This window comes from Dunckerocampus dactyliophorus, chromosome 8 (genome assembly GCF_027744805.1).
Source record: "Dunckerocampus dactyliophorus isolate RoL2022-P2 chromosome 8, RoL_Ddac_1.1, whole genome shotgun sequence".
NCBI lineage: Eukaryota > Metazoa > Chordata > Actinopteri > Syngnathiformes > Syngnathidae > Dunckerocampus > Dunckerocampus dactyliophorus.
The window spans coordinates 1,416,326-1,431,353 of NC_072826.1; the positions used below are offsets into that span (position 1 = coordinate 1,416,326).

The 15,028-nt window shown below is 43.3% G+C and overlaps 1 protein-coding gene across 3 annotated transcripts in view; it reads left to right on the plus strand.

Moving 5' to 3' along the window:
• Positions 1-15,028, plus strand: part of LOC129186123 (contactin-4-like) — a 140,340-nt gene that overhangs the window by 51,335 nt on the left and 73,977 nt on the right. The gene's annotated exons all lie outside the window — the stretch shown is intronic.

Genomic DNA, 15,028 nt, shown 5'->3' on the forward strand with positions numbered 1-15,028 from the left:
GAGGTGTGGCAGCACTCCCCCTCTGTTCAGAGATGGTTTTTCAACCTTCATGTAGGTGGCCTTCCTCAATCCCCTTTCAAACATCTGGCTTATCTCTCCAGAATATGTGTATTTGTCTTGACCTGAAGAGTTGGTCCATTTGTGTTGTAACACGCATCTGCTGCTTGGTTCCCCCAATGTGAAAGTCAGTGCATTGCTAAATTCACTGGACAGCAAACACCAGATTGTTTCTGTGTGTATGGAGTGTCCAGGCTTTGAGGTTGAAGCAGCCTTTGTCAGGTTTGAAGTGTTGTGATTGTTCCTGATACGTACAGAATGACAATGTTATTGCGTCCGATACGGATTCTTTGGAAAAGACAAACTGGGAACGGTGACGCTGCTACTAACTGAGAGCCAGACAAGCTAACTGACGATCAACAAGATAACTTAGTAACGAAACGCCTCGGGGGCAACACACGACACAATCTCCTGTCCCCGAGGAAGAGCTCCAAGACACACATATCTACAAATAGATGGATTTAGTTGTTGAATCATGGGAGACTCTTTGGGAAAAGATGATGAAAGTGTTATCAGATAAAAAGAAAGAAAAAAAGACACTGAAGCTCTCCAGTACAGCGCCGAGGAGCCGAGCAAGGACGTGAACACACTCTGCCAAGTGTCGAGCTGGAAGAGAAGATGACAAAATATTAGTCACAATAAATGGTGGGCCAAAAAAATCGAAAGTTCTTATCATCAAAGACCTTAAGGAGGTGGACAAATATTAAAGATCATATCAACTGGACTGTAAGATAAACGAAACACAACTCTTATCTGCAGTAGACAACAACAACGCTACAACACTAAAACACTAAAAAAAAGGATCTGGAACAGCAAACCTTTCACCGGCCTGACCATAAACGACTGGATTGGAAGAACTAATTTATTTTCCAAATCAATAACAAATGTTTATCCTCCACTGATGAATACAGTAGCGCCATTAAAAATGAGAACAAATAATCAATTATTCATTGAAATACTAAAAGCTTCTAACAGACGAATTACTGTCGGATGCAAACTGGGTGTACACGTGCAGCATCATCTATATTTGTCCAAGAGCCAGCATCTTCTCTGCAAGCACTATGAGGGCCAGATGCTATTGTTGTAAAAGGAAATATAATTAACATTGTATTCTAAATAATATATCATGATTTGATATATTCTCCTTTCAAATGGAGCCTTATTTTAGACCGTGGCAATATTTTATTCCTCATATTTCTGAGGCTGTCCAGCCTTCCATCACTGTCACACGCAGTGTTCTGGCGTGTGGAGAACGCTGGCAAGAGAAAGCCCATTGTACCTTCGTGCGGATGTGCAGGGCTTGCACGCGCCATGCTCTTCTATGTTTTGTTGACCGTTGTTATCAGAGTCCTTCGTGTGTCCAATTTTACAGATCCGTAACCACCCCACTCTTCAATCATCCTTTGTTATTGATTATTATTATAGCAGTGGAGAAGTAGGCTGTGAACAATGAATGTCTGAAAAAATGCCATGGTAGAGACTTGTCTCATTGCAGCGTCATCTGGTCGACAGCAAATAGCAAGGCAATAATGAGGCCATAAAGTATACACCAAAGCTCACCCCATCACCGTCATTCCTCATTCACAAGGACCTCATTGCATCTTAACTGCATGCAGGCAAATTCTAGGAAAACCTGTGCGCATCCCTATTCAGAGCCATATGCTTGCAGACCTTCCCATAGTGGTGAGATGCCCAAGACTCTAGTGGTTTTCCACCTGCCAGGGGGGGGTCTCAAAGGACACATTATGCATGGCAGACAGCTGTCTTGGCGTCTGTATGCATGTGCTCATCCATGCAGCAAGACATGTTCGAACAGAAGAAAGCGCTCCTGCTCATAGGAGAAGGCAACATCTGCTGTGTAGCCCGTTGCTACCACCATGTTTGGAGTGGGCATGTGCATGTTTTGGCAGGTTACTCTATTTATGTCAGGTAGCATTCGTATATACTGTAACTGTATATGTTCATCGTGCGCTCTCGCCACATGTACAGTATTCCACATACTAGCAGCAGAGCAATATTTAAATGTGTCGCAAGACATGTCTGCACAAAGCTAGTCCTAATACAAGTTACAATACGTGTAATATGGTGTCTAAGTAAATTCAAATAAACACATGCGGACCACACAATGTAACTACGGCCTTTTTAGACTATGCATTGAAATGTACACACGAAAAATACTATTTTACACGAATGTATAACCTGCAAAACATGCTGGGTAATTTTCGATTGTGCATGTGGGCTTCCCAGCCTGGCTTGTGGGTACGAAATGACTATTAAATATTATTGTTTTGCATGTGTTTAAGTGTGTAATTGTCTATTTCGATACCCGCATAGGGTGGTGTGTGGTGCATTTACATTGTACGCTCCACATGTTACTTAAGTGTTGGTTTTTGTTGCCCCGTGTGTGAGGTAGGCATAAGGTAGGTTGATAAACGCCTCCTATTACGTTTCACGCTGATTCAGCACATATAAAGAACACTTTCCCCAACAACAAAGCTCAGCTGACAAACAATGCACATTTTGGCAACTATAACCTTTCTTTCACGTCTTTCACTCCTTTTACTGTGCAATGTTTGAATGATTCTGTACTGTGGCGTATTTGACTAATGATACAGTAAGTCATTCACGTTTTGTAACGTGTTTTCCCCCCCAAAGATGATTTGGATCTTCGTCTCATGATCAAATGACACATTTTTCTAATCTTTCACAATCCTCCTTTTCAGTCTGATTCCCAGGTCTGTCTCAGTTGCAAAAAAGAACCCTGTCACTCCATCCCTTCCATGCTCTTGGAGGCTTTTCTAAAAAGCGTTGAGAGTTTTGACATGATGCAGCAGTTACCGTAGTGACAAGCAGCCAGCAACATGACAGCAGCATGAAATGGGATATGCTGTATTTCTAGGGAGTGACACTCAGTTGATTAGAGTTCCTAATCATGTATGAAAAGGTCACAGAGGAGTCAGCGGCGCGTACACACATTTCCCAGAGGACATGTGTGGATGACAGAATCCTCCCTTTAAGCTTTTTTTTTTTTTTTAATTTACAGCACACGTACAGTACCTAAAAGACACGGGAAAACACAGAAGCACATACTGACTGCTCATCTCAATTTGCTCTGTAAAGAGAACATTTCCTTTTCTGTGTTTGTTTTGGCCAACACCGTGTACGCGTCTTTATCTAACTCGCTGGCCACAATCTCGCGTCATGTCCTCAGGCTGTTTGTGCGTCTACAAAAACACAAATCCTCCAGGGCCTGTGGAGATTTCATCCCAGAAGAAATGCCCTGTCACACCTGTTGTGCAAGGGACAAAATATTCGTTTTTACAACCAAGGCAGTTTGGATCATATAAGCAAGCTAGCCACAAAGACACATGGGCTGCAGATATACAGTAGGATAACATCTCCAAACATCTCATTATTGTCCATTGTGAGTATACTACCATATTTTCCAGACTGTAAGACGCAGTTTTTTATGGTTTGGCTGGTCCTGGGACTTGTCCTCTGGAGTGACTTATATATGGGTTTTTTTACACTGACAGCCACGAGAGGGCGCTCTAGGCTTGTGTGCCGGTATCTGCTCCTCATATCACTCCTGTACCACTGAAAATGTACAATGTAAACATCAACTCATAATGACAACTCACAAAGACGGAACACAAATGCCCACAAAAGAAAACCCCCTATTCCCGTCACATTAGCAGACACCTTTTTAGCCTGTTCTCCATTTTATTGTTGTTCGTATAACTTGCCTTTCAAGATAAAATGTCTGTTCATGGCCTCTGACTTTATAAAAAATACATTTCCCCTACAAAATGCAACATACAGTCCATGCGACTTACATGTCTTTCTTCTTCATTGTACATTTTTGGCTGGTGCGACTTATACTTCGGAGCGACTTATAGTCCGGAAAACAGTCGAACAGTCCAGGGTGTACCCTGCCTCTCGGCCAAAGTCAGCTGGGATAGGCTCCAGCACACCCCCGCAACCCTAGCACAGAAAATGGATGGATGGATGGAATCTACTAGTCAATGGTTTATCCGTATTCAGACAAAAGTGAGAGACTTGAAAACAGATGTAGAAAGGTGAAGTCAAGTTATGCAGCAGGTACCTCAAGCGCTGTCACCTCAGCAACTTTCTCACATGTGCAAACCACTGAGGATTCATGTTGTCATGAACGCATGTCCCACTGCACTCTCTTTTTACCTGTTGATAGAATGATGCAAGCCAAACCGCAAGTTGCGAGTTTGTCTTGAGCGTCAACACAAGTCATTGTGTTTGACAACCACAAAGCCAAAACAAACACTACAAAAGGGGAAAGGTGCTCGCATAAGCAGGCAAAAGTTCTTCTCGTTCGATAATTATTTTTAAAAAATCAGTGTCAGTGAAGCGACTCACGTCAATGCCCCACGCTCCTCGGAACAGACGTCTCAGCAAGTTCCCAGCAACTCCAAAACAAACGAAATCCTCTTCCTTCTTAAGTTTCTATTCCAAATCATTCAGTTCAGAAAATGTTGTGTTGTTGCACAAAATCCTTGAAATGGGCACAAATGCACCAGGACTGACACCGTAACTTGTGCATCAGTGTTATCGTGTGCCAGGAACTAAGACAGGAAGGAGAAAAATTCTGCGAGAAAGTTCTGGGACACCAGGAGTGCAGGAACTTTCCACTCCTATTATTCCAACACATTGCTGAACTGCTACCATCTACTGAGAAAAAGACAGATTATTTTAACAAAAATATGTAACATACACCTTGTTTGAAGACATTAAACCTCGTTTAAATTCCAGTTTTTGAAGTTGGAAGCTGATAGATCCCTTATGTTGGAACCGGTGACGAGAGATGTATATTGGAAACTGCAACATCCACGGGGGGAATAGATCGATAAAACCACAGCAGTAGAAGTCAGTTTTTTTCAGTAGTCTCTCTCAGGTGTCTGGTTTATAAAGTCCTGCAGTCCAGTTTCCCCTCTGGCTGTCACTGTGGATCAGAGGCAGCAACGAGAGCAAAGCGCTCTGCCTCTGTGTCTTGCGAGGCCATTAATGGGCTGTAAATGTGACTTTGCCATGCATTCTGTGCCTCACAAACACTGGGCTACGTTGAGGGCCCATTGCTTCTGACCTCTATTTTCTAATGCTCAGAGACCTTTGAGGCACTCAACACTGAAATCACTTGTGTTTATTTCCTCTCCGAGTAGTTCATAGTGAGGGCTGTGCCTATTTGTATTGCTACCTGAGGCTTTGAAAACACAAGAGCATGTGCATCCTGTCCGGTCCTGTGAAGAAGACAGCAGACCAGTGGAGTCTTGGAGCCTGAAGCAGATATGACATGATTTGATGCCGACTTGATGCACTCGGATACACAATGGAGAATTTGAGCAGATTAGGTGGAGTTTCTGGGTTTGGAAGCTCTTGAGGCATGATCAGCCTTGAGTATACAAAATACGCTGCTTGCCATTGTGCACTGCTGTGTCCAATAGTTGGATCAAATCTTCTCTGGTGCCACAGTGGATTTTACATGTATTTTTACAATTGAGTAATACATTTACTCAGTTACTTATTACCAATTATGCATGAATTGTTTATTTCAAGCTTCTGAGACTCAGCACCTCCAAACCCGAGGCCATGGTTCTCACTCGGAAAAGGGTTGATTGTTGGGAATGAGGTCCTGTCCCAGGTGGAGGAGTTCAAGTATCTCGGGGTCTTGTTCACGAGTGAGGGAAGGTTGGAGTGTGAGGTCGATAGGCGGATCGGCGCAGCGTCTGCAGTAATGCGGTCGCTGTACCGGACCGTCGTGGTGAAGAGAGAGCTGAGCCAGAAGGCAAAGCTGTCAGTTTACCACCCCCCATCTATGTTCCCACCCTCACCTACGGTCATGAGCTTTGGGTTGTGACCGAAAGAACGAGATCGCTGATACAAGCGGCTGAAATGAGTTTCCTCCATAGGGTGGCTGGACTCACCCTAAGCGATGGAGAAGGGTGAGGAGCTCGGTCATCCGGGAGGGGCTCAGAGTGGAGCCGCTGCTCCTTCACATCGAGAGGAGCCAATTGAGATGGGGCGGGCATCTAGTCCGGATACCTACCGGACGCCTCCCTGGTGAGGTGTTCCGGGCATGCCCAGCCGGGAGAAGGCTCCGGGGCAGACCGAGGACACGCTGGAGGGATTATGTCTCACAGCTGGCCTGGGAACACCTTGGTGTCCTGGAAGTGGTGGCCAGGGACCGGGAGCTCTCGACTTCCCTTCTGAGACTGCTGCCCTTGCGACACGGACCCGGATAAGCAGAAGAAAATGGATGGATGGATGTTCATTTGTGTGACTATGCTAGTTTTCTCAATATGAATAACTATTAATCACCGAAATTCACAAATAAAATGAGTAAAAAAAACAAACCAAAAGTAATGACATTACATTTGAAATAGTTAAACTGTATGTGGCTCGGCTGTTATCAAACAGACTTGTGCTTTACATGTTGTACCTGTTCATTAATGTTTTGTGTTTACGTGAGGTGTGTGTACATTACAGTTGATGATGCCAGTCCGTCTGCAGTGGGGGCGTCACAAGGATTGAAAGCTTAGCCCCTCGGGGTGTGTTTAGGAATTTATGATGAATATTTTTTCATCGCACCAACACAGGCTTCATCAATTCATTCATTATTTATTCATCCTGCTCACTTTCTTTTCCTTCCCTGCCTTCTCTGGACGACCCCCCCCGCCATTCGTCCCCTAAGTCTTAAGGATACCTTCTTTTTATTTCAAATATCTACCTGAGCTCATTAAGTGGTTATGAAATATATTTGCTGAAGCTGTGTTCATGATGAAAAATGCTTGCAAATGTAGCCATCAATGTCTCTACTGTAGTAAAGTGGACAGCTAAGGACAGTCTATGTGGCTGAGTTGGTAGATGGATTGAAAGCCAGCACACGATTCCATTTCATTTTCTCTCACAATCACTGATGCCGCTGTGCCGTTTAGTTTCCACTTGCAAAAAATGATTAGACCAACAACGTGCTGGTATTGTACACACAAACCAGAGAGATGGGAAACAATATGGACAAATGTCGAAATTCATGTTAAAATAGCCAACCCTTTAGTCCGTGCTTCTCAAATAGTGAGGCAGGCCCCCCTGAAGTGGCACGGTGAGGTGCTGGGGGGTCGTGAGAGGCAGGGGGGACTGGTTGGCAGGTTTGTTAGTGCAACTCGTAAAGTGCTGTTAGTAAGTAAGTTAATACTACTAATTGTCAATACAATTGTCCGGTTCGATTATCGCTCCCTCGCCCTGTTGTGGTTTTTCAAAGGTTAATGAATAAACGACCACAGTTTCGTGGTTGAGTAAGGCATATTATTAGTACCAAATATTGAAAGACAAAGGTATATGTGGTATTCCGACCACTAGGCATCACTTGTTGAGACACGACATTAGGTTACACTGCATGGCGTCAGCCATGGCATGTTCAACATGATAGACTGAAATAAAGTTGTACTCCAATTCAGTGTGGAAGCGGTAAATTTTCGGCTTCATTGTCCTTCTGCTGAGCCAGAAGGCAAAGCTCTGGATTTACTGGTCGATGTGTGTTCCTACCCTATGGTCTGGATGGATGGAAAACTTCCATCTGAAGTCAGCATCCACGTACATCATGTTTGACTGCATTCGAAACACAACACGGCCATTTCTATGAGAAATCAGTCAGTGTGTATTGTGTTTGGTATTGTCAACTTCTTAACTACGCCATAACTGCTGTCTAGTTACATGGCATTAAAACATGCACGCACACAGTGACATCCTGATTAGTGCAAAGTGAGCTTCAATATAAAAGCAACGCAACGACCAAAATGCAAAATGTAAATTTGCAGTCAAGACATACAAGGGGTACGGTAGATAAGAGTGTGTCGGGGGAATGACAATGAGGCAGAATGACTGCGCACAAATCAGCTTTTTATTGGCGTCAACTAACAGCACTGTACACTTCACAGCAAGACACACTGCACACTTCCATGCACCGACCGCGCCTCTGCAACTCTTCTTCTCTCTTGGGCTGGCTCTCACTAGCAGGGAAATGCCACTGCCCCCTCTAGGCCAACCCCCGTATCACAGCTAGAACCATACACAATACTGTACTCCCATGCTTTAATAAAATCTAAACCAAAATTACGCATACATGTGAGGAAACGACAAACTGCTGCAGGTTCAAAAGTCCTTTATTATCACCCATTTTTCAGATCAGCCAGCCCGCTGCAGTGGCAAGCTGCGAGTGTTGCAAAGTTATCAAAGCATCACACTGACATTTTACGTTGACCTTCATTGTCAATCACCAGCTCAAAAAAAATCAACATTATCCAACATTGTCGACACTTGTTTGATTAAAATAAATGAACCCAATCAGCTTTTCAAAATGTTAAGCGTAGGGATGTCCGATATTGGCTTTTTTCCCCGATATCCGATATGCCGATATTGTCAAACTCTCAATTTCTGATACCAATATCAGCCGATACCAATATGTGTCACATATCTCCTGTGTGGAATTAACACATAGCTGTTGTGAAGCTAATGAATACAACATCAGCAATGACCTTCTCAGCGTGGCTGTAAAACATCTGAGAAATACTTTTATAATGCCATTAGGCTGAGGCTGTGACGTTTGTGTTAAAAGGCATGCGTGAGGGAGTTTCAAAGGCTTAAAGTTGGACTTGTCATTCTAAGCCGTCGTCTGAGCCGAGCTGGTCCAACACTCAGTATAAATCCGAGACGAAATTGAAGAGGAAGAAGTGATCTACCTAACAAACATGCATACGAATGAAAATACGCCTGATATCATATGAAAAAGCAGCTTTTTCACGTATGTCCCCACGGACGCTCCCAATCGAGTGCGTGTCAGATTTTACCGTCGCTTACTTCCGGCAATTGTAACATTCCTACTAGCGAGGACAAGCAGCACAGAAATGGATGGATGGAAGGAGCAAGCTAGCAATCCCGATACCGATATTGACCAATATTACATTTTTATGCCGATATCGGACATCCCTAGTTATGAGTCCTACACAAAAAAGCTGCTGAACATGGAGCTGAACACAAGTAGTGATATTTCATCTAAATGTAAAAATCCTCATTAAGTGTACTCATGGTAATGTTATGCACTGATATTTTTATTTCAAGTGTGCATAATTAACTATAAATACAGTATTAGGTACCAAAGATGATTGGCACCGAGAACAAAAGTACATCAGCTGTATGATATTCATCCCTTCAATGCATTGTTACCTCTGCCAAGCGCTAATAAAGTGTGACGAGTGCAAGACAGAGCATCACCATTAGAGACTATCATAAAGGATGATAGGTACTAAGTATACTTAAGGTGTGACAAATCAGTTTTAGCTACATAGTGTAACGGGGATATTTGATTGCACAACTTGTTCAGGCTCTGAATATTCAGTAAGGCCTCTCTTTTGAAGTTGGCCCTTTTGAGATGGAAGGTATTTTATTCACAGGGGCTTGTGCAAAGTGAGCTTAAGCTTGAAGTAGCAATCAAACCTCGGAGGTGACTTCAGCAGTTATCTGTCTAGAAGGCTTCAATGACATTTTAAATCAACATGAAATAACCAGAGCAGCTCTTGCTTGTTATGTTGTTATTGTAGTTAAACAGTAAAAAAGATGACGCTGGAATGATAATAATAATGCATAAAATCAAAGCTTTCCAGAGGATCATTTTGCTTGTTGTTGAAGAATTCGTATTTCCCCTCTCTGTTGTATTGTGGCGCACATGCCGTGCCATGTCGTCATTTGGGTTTCAATCGCAGAACAAGGGCAGGTGCAGTCATAGACCAAAATCACTGGAGAGAAAAACATCTACACACACAACATCTTGCCTTCAAGTGTCTTTCGTCCCCACGGACATCTGCTTCGTCATCATTCTGTTCAACTGCTCACGCACTCCCGCCAAACCATAATCTCATGACCCAAATGGTGAGGATCAGCTGGCTCCATTGCCTGCACACATTTGCTGCTAGATGTATTGCGCCGCGCTGCTATAAAGGGCCAATCAGGTGGGAGGCCATGAAGGGACAGGGCACCTCCCTGACTGCTTTGTGTAATAGCTAGTCCGCTAACAAGTACCAAGCTTTGCAGGGTAAACAGGACACTGCAGTGGTGAGTACACATTAGTATTTTTAAAAACTGCATTAATTAGAACTGTTGTGGTCGTTCTTAATGCCGCAGTATATGAGCATGATGCAATATGGCATTAGCTCTGCGGTCATTCATATGCTGTGATTGAGATTTTTGGCTTGCAGAACATAAGACACGTTTTGGGTACAAGTTCACAATTAGTTTTTACTCTGCTGCACATTGGTATGCGTTGGACTATCCAGAAGATGCCAAGTTGAATACGTTCACTACGTTGACATGCAGTCGGTGAATATTCCAGTTTCTGAAACATTCGGAATAACCCGTTTACATGCGTGCTGTGAAAACAAAAACCAAAGAAACGCACGGACAACGTCCCGACGCATGAAAAACATCATGATGCAATGCACGTCATTTCCGCTTCTTCTTCCTGTATCCAAAAACAACACCGGCACAGCGGATAATGAACGCTTTTGTTTGTGCTTCGGTGCTGGTACCGACCCACCAGCAGTACTTGACACTGTTCGGTCTCACTTTCTTCATTAATGAAGCGTGAGAACGTGAAGAAATAGGAAACGGAGCTGGAGCTGTGCCATCCTTATCCATGCTACCCGTTTCCACCAGAGGCCCCAGGACACTATGGATGAAGGTGTGTTCGTACAAACCCTGCTTCACGTCACTTCTCGCTCACCTTCGAATAGATTTTGCTATCGCGGTGTTTCTTTCTTTCGACACACCAACGAGGTGGCTTGTTGCTTCTTGCCAAAGACACAAGATTCCTTTCGAATAGAACATGCACAGAACACAAATGAATGTTCCTTTCGATCAGGGTATCTCGATAGGCGTATACATGACCCAATATTCAGGTTAGAAAAGGAGTAACCCAGGGGTACTAGTCGGGTTTTTAAAAACTAGAATATGAGCGTATTTCGGTTTTTCAAAAGGGTTATTGGTGTTTACATGGCCGTGTGCAACCGGGTTATTGCTAAGATTCCGGTTATGATAGGGTCATGATAGGAAGACCGCATGTAAACGAACTGATAGACGGTAGTAAGTATCGTGATACCAAACTCTATCAGGTGAGTGAGAAGTGACGTGAAGCAGGGTTTGTACGAACGCACCTTCATCCAAAGTGTCCTGGGGGCTCTGGTGGATAAGGATGGCACAGCTCAGGCTCCTTTTCCTATTTCAAGATTCAAGATTCAAGAGTTTTATTGTCATGTGCATAGTAAAACAGCAGTTATACTATGCACATGAAATTATTGGGCCTCATTCAAGAAACGTTCTTACGCACAAATGTGTTCTTAAAGCCTTCTTACGAAGATTTTTGGCATTCACGAAACATGTTCTTAACTCACAGTTCTTAGATCTAAGAACAAATTCTACGAACGCTCAGGAGGACTCTTACGCACAAGCAAAGCTTGCACTTTCAATACGCAATCGCCCTCATGATGGATTTTGCAACCTGATCCCAAAAAATGTAGTGCAAATAAAATATCCCAACAATGATTTATCACCCAAACAACTAAAATATACTCCATGGATAAATATATATTCAAATCCCAATTCATCAAAAAAAAAAAGTAGCTGGCTGGACGTGCGCTGCGCAGAGAGAGAATGTAAAGGGACCATTAGATTTATTTGCTGAAAGCCACGAATATTTGATGTCCCGCTTCAGGCTTCCCTCTCTGTTCTTGCAGGTGTGCAGGATCATCAGCATAACATCGCAATGAAACGTGGTGTGTCTATTGTGCACGGAGCACCCCCAGATAACGACATGCGCCCCCAGCCACGTCTTGAGCCAGAGCACGGGGCTGCTGTATTAATTAGGCAGTGTCTAATCAAATGTAACCACAGAAAAAATACATTGTCACACACAAACTATGTATTTTGACTTTATTTTTCCATCATGATTGTGTAAATATTTTCTAGAGTTTCCGAAATGGTTTGGTTTCTGATTGATGGCCCGCCTCCCGTTTCCTCCAGATCCCTCCGGTGCAGTCCAGTCTTTTTTTTGAGTCTATTTTAAGTCAAACCACTTCTTTTTAACCTCTGCGGTGGCGCGTTTCTCCGTGGAAACGGCATTTATGTTTCCTGCAATGGTGCTCCATGCCGACTCTTTTTGGATGGCCTGATGACCGGTGGATACACGTGAAAATAAGGTGGTCTTGTGTTCGCTCACTCCTTGTAAAAGCACCTCTATTTCAGTACAGTTGAAGTTTTTCTTTCGTTTGTTGTCCAGCTGCTCCTCAGTCTTGCCCTTGTGTGTTGCCATCTCCGCCTCCAGCTGCCTGTTGCGCACCGCACATTTTTGACCTTATATAGGAAATAATAGGCGGTGACCTATGCAAATTAGGGCTCACATGCACGGGCATCGCAGTTGGCATTCATCAACCTAAGAACACCGGTGCGAACGATTATCCCTACTTAAGAACGTGTCGTGAATGTGGCGCAGTTTCCAACCCGCGCCGTCTTAAGTACACTTCTTAAGAAGAAGTGAATAATGAGTGTTGTGGATGTGTGCTGTCCTTGATGAGGTTGTGTGTTCTGCGTAGGACTCTAGTTTTATAAATGTCTTGCAGTGAGGGGAGGGCTGCCCCAACAATGTTCTGTGAGGTCTTGATCACCCGCTGGAGTGCCTTCCTATCACGTGTTGTACAGTTACCGTACCAAACAGTGATGGAGGCGGTAAGGACACTTTCCATAGTGCATCTGTAGAAGCAACTCAGGATTGTGGTGGACATGCCAAATTTCCTCAGTCTTCTCAGGAAGTACAGTCTCCTTTGGGACTTCTTCATAATTTGTTGGGTGTTGTGAGACCAGGTGAGGTCCTCGCTGATGTGTGTGCCAAGGAACTTGAAGGTTTTCACCCTCTCCACCTCAGTCTCACCAATAAACAGGGGTCTATGTGGCTCCTTTTCCCTTGTTCTTGGGTCGATGATCATCTCTTTAGTCTTATCTGTATTGAGAAGGAGATTGTTATCACGACACCAAGCTATGAGGTCCGCCACCTCTCTTCTGTATGATGTTTCAACACCACCAGTGATCAGTCCGATGACTGTAGTGTCATCCGCAAATTTAATGATGCTGGTGTTGTTCTGGGAGGCCACGCAATCGTAGGTGAAGAGCGTGTAGAGGAGCGGACTCAGCACACACCCCTGTGGGGTCCCAGTGCTCACAATTCTTGAGCTGGATGTGCGATTGTGGACTCTGACTGACTGGGGCCTGCCTGTTAGAAAGTTAAACACCCAGTTACAGAGGGAGGGTGACAGGCCAAGTGTGAGGAGCTTATTTGTGAGTTTGTGGGGGCTGACTGTGTTAAATGCAGTTCTTCACGTTCTCGCCTTCCACTAATGAAGAAAGTGAGACAGAATAGTGTCAAGTGCTGGTGGTGGGTCATACCAGCACCAAAGCACAAACAAAGGCAACTGCTACCGGCCTCACGCTGTTGTTCTTGTTTTTGGATAAAGGAAGAAGAAGTGGAAATTGCGTCGAGACGTTTTCCGTGCTTCAGTCAGTCTTCATTAGTATATCTAGTGGAAGAAAAAAAATACTGAAACGAAAGAAATCCAGCTTGGCTTGAAGTTCACCTTTTGCTTTTTAACAACCTAAAACAGAAATCCAAGTATCCCGTTTTCTCAGCATGGATGTTAACCTGTCAAATAACTCAAGTAAATCTCGTTATTAAAGAATGAAATGTGTTTTTTTTAACCTGCTGTTCCTGGCTTGTCGCCTTCATCATGCAAGCAGACTGACTGGAAAAACAACCAAACTGTGCAAGACCATCATTAATGTCACAAGCAGCATGCAGCTTTCACGTTATGTGGCATTTCAGTGTTGTGCTTGGGAAGCAAATAAGCACTTGTAGCTGGGGAGACAGCTGTTCGCCATGTGACATCTGTATTTCACAAAGTTTTGGAGCAAAAACTTATAAAAACAAATATAAACAGGCTTGCAGAACTTTGAAAACACAAGGATGGTATACTAGTGTTTTATTGCAGGAAAACGTTTTATTGCTCAAAGGACAAATCACAGTGGAACCTTGGTTAGCGTCATTAATAAATAAAATACATTTTAGAAGGTCTGATTCTAACTGAAACATTCTCTAACCAAATACATTTTTTCCCATAAGTAGGCCTGTCATGACAATCGATAAATCGATTAATTGAACGATGATAAAAAACCACATCGGTAATTGTGAACTCCTCGATAAATTGACATGTGTATGTATGCGTGTGTTTGCGTGTCTGCTCGTCTTTCTGTGCGACAGTCAATGCTTACCGAGGCGTTTGGTCGACAAATATAAACAAAACAGTGCAAAAATGGTGCGCACCCACAGGCTGTTGCTGGCTCATTGCAAAAACATACATACAGCAACTTTTGCGTCAAGCTAATGTCTCACACAGGTGCACCGTACACTATACTGGAGTACCATCTAGTGGTCAGAAAGTGAACTAAACCTTTCATGACAATAATTAATGAAATTAAATTAATTAAAAAATGTTACCGATAATATCGAGTAAACACAATAATTTGTAGCACAATTATTGACCCGCAAAATTAGTTGTGGTGGCAGGCCTACTGATAAGAATAAATCCAATCAGTCCGTTCCCAAAAGCCCAAGATGTGCACGTCTTTATACGTTGACAATTAAAGATTTACATTCAGAACACAAAATGCATATAAATACATGTAAGTGATGCATGAAAGAGATAAATAAAAACCACTACTGACATCATAGACGGGTGAAGGAGTGTTCTGATATTGTGTATTAGCAAGCTAATAGGCTGCTAACAAGGACAATTTGGGATTGTCCTGGGATTGTGTATTAATAACACGACAAGACGCACACCATATTATA